The following is a 2,738-nucleotide window of genomic DNA, read 5'->3' as shown; positions in this document are numbered from 1 at the left end:
AAGTACATACACATTTATTATTATTATTATTATTATTATTATTTATTATTATTATTATTATTATTAATTATTATGATATATAGCAAGTTAATTGGTGACAGTGAGGGGAAAAAAGCAAAAAAGAGGATGGAGAGTGCTTGAGTGGGGACATAGGGTTTATTATTAAATAATGTGGTCGGGAAGTGTCTAATTGCACAGTTCAGCAAGGTGGCAGTAAGGCTGCGAAAGAGTAAGAGAGGGAATAGTGAGACAGGAGATGAGGTCGGAGATGGAAGGAGACAAGACCATGCAGGTCCTCATCAGGCATTTTAAGGGCTCCTATTGTGGTGATCTAGGCAGCCACTAAGTGGAAGGTTTTAGCAGAGTGACATGATCTGATTCGCATTTAAACAGAATCACTCTTGCTGCTATTGGAGGAAAAGGCAAAGGTGGAGTGATTAATTTGGAGACCATGTCCAGTAAACTAGCTAAAGATGCTAAAGATGATGAAATGACACTGAGATGGTAGTGATGGAAGTAGTGAGCAGCAGATTTTAATTCTGTTTTGTTGGTAGGGGCAACAGGATTTTCTGAGGGATTCAGTTTAGATGCAAGAGAAGAGAGAAGTCAAGGATAAATGCAAGTTTTTTTGCCTTGACCAAGGAGAAGAATAGACAGAATAAGGGGAGGGGAGATGGGTGGTAAGGAATATAGGTGTTTGATTTGGGACATGTTGAATTGAAATGCTGATGGGAATTCTGGGAAACACATCAAGTTGGACATGAGATATGAAAGTTTAGAGAAAATATGTCTGGAGATTAATATTTGGGCATTTTCTTCATTTGCACTCTTTTTAGAGCTGTGAAAATGTGACTTAGAGAATGTTTGAGGTTGGAAAAATCCCAGAAATAATTAAAACATGTCCAAACATTATGTTAGAGATAAAATTAATAATATCCAGTTAGAATCAGAGACTATGAAACATCTAAAACTTTGGATCAGCCTACAAGCCCTTAGGGATGTATTTATTACATTTCCCAAAGGCAAGAAAATAGAAATATTTCAGGAGTTGTTAATGAGATGATGACTTTATAATGATATTTTCTAATAAAAACTAGTACCAGAGGGAACTTCATAATGACTTTTAAAATTTGAATATACATTTACTTTCTACTTTAAATAGATCTGGATTTGTCTCTTCAACATGTTTCATTTACTTTTTTTTATATATGTAATGACTGTAGTAATCAGTTTATTACACAGATTAATCATTCTTGAACGTAAAAGCTCCAGAGGAGCAAATGGGTCTTTAAATATATGCAAGTATTTCCATCAAGTGAATTTTCACCCTTACATCCAGATAGACCTAAGCAGTTAAAAACATAAGAAAAATAAGAGCTTTTAGCTATGTATTAACTGAGAAACCACATACAAACCAAAGACTATGGAAGAGATAAAAAGGGGCTGAAGGATGGAGGGTGGGGAGATGTAAAAGAGCTGGGATCAAAGCCCATCACACTTCATATACTCATAGCTCCAATCCATTTAAATGTTGACCAGTTAAACTTAGACCTTAAAACACAGGATGTGGGTAGAGCTTAATCTGGTTGGTCATAACTTTCATCTAAGACATAAGTCCTTAGAATAAAATAAATACAGAAACAGCTTTGTGTTCTCCCTGGTTTTCAAAACTGTTTTGAGTTTAATAGGATTCCACTTAAAAAACCACCTCCTACAGGTCAGTGGAGCTTTTCTTCCCCTTTCAAGCACACACCATACCCACCACCCCTCACCTTGCTGTTATCCAAATTGAAGTCAATAAGGAAAGCTTTTAATCTCACACCGAGGTTATGCCTGGAGAACCGGCTTGTCACACACACACTTCTCTGCTGGGAGGCAATGTTGGTACAGAAGTACAGGAGTTCTAGTTTGTTGTTCCAAGTATGTGCAACATGCAGCACTGCTGTATCAGGTAAACACGTGCACGGGGGAAGGTGAGGTGTGGCACAGAGAACGCTGTCAGATGGAAATCAAAAGGACTTTCTCTTTCAGAGTTCCCCTATTTTTATTTGTAGAGGTTATCCAATAATTTCTTTAATTACATCACATACTTCTGAGTCCATTCCCGAGCTATTCTGCTGTATTTTTCTCTCTGTTTTGTAGATCGTCTGAGCAGTCTCAGGCACTAAAGGATCATCTGGACTGGGGTCACACAGCAGAGAACAGATGGACAAGAGTACTTTTGGAATAGTGCTGGAGACCACTATCACTGTAGAATATCAGGACAAATATTGCCGTTTCTGTTAATATTTGGATGATAAATTCTTGTTGTAAATGCACCCTTAGGTAGTTTGAAGGGGTAACCTGTTGGGAAATGAGTTGTCAAGAAAAATACTCCACCCTGATCAGGACAGTCGTTTGGCCCCATTGTTGTAGCTTGCCAATGGACCGTATCACCTCCAACGGGACCTGCTGAACACTGTCCTGGGGGCTCCCGTGCCAGGTCATTCAATTCAAATTGGATTCTCTTAAGAGCCATCGTGGGAGGCGGGTGGCCGCGGCCCCGGGCGAGGATGGGGGCAGGGGAGGGACGGGAACAGACGAGAGGGCACGAGGTCGCCTCAGTGATCTCAGATCCGCCAGAGAAGATGGGGAGTTCCGGAGAGCGGATCCGGGGGGACTGACTGAGGCCGGGGACCCCCTGGCGCCTGAGCCTGCCGCAGTGGTCACCGCGTCACCCGGCGGCGGCTGCTTTATGA

The 2,738-nt window shown here is 40.8% G+C and overlaps 1 pseudogene; it reads right to left on the bottom strand.

The window, feature by feature from the left end:
* Positions 1-2,058: 2,058 nt before the first annotated feature.
* Positions 2,059-2,518, bottom strand: LOC116151602 (ubiquitin-conjugating enzyme E2 D2-like; annotated as a pseudogene).
* Positions 2,519-2,738: the final 220 nt, after the last annotated feature.

Source organism: Camelus dromedarius, chromosome 15 (assembly GCF_036321535.1).
Source record: "Camelus dromedarius isolate mCamDro1 chromosome 15, mCamDro1.pat, whole genome shotgun sequence".
Lineage (NCBI taxonomy): Eukaryota > Metazoa > Chordata > Mammalia > Artiodactyla > Camelidae > Camelus > Camelus dromedarius.
The sequence above is the reverse complement of the archived record's forward strand: the minus strand, read 5'-3'. Positions and strand labels throughout refer to the sequence as shown.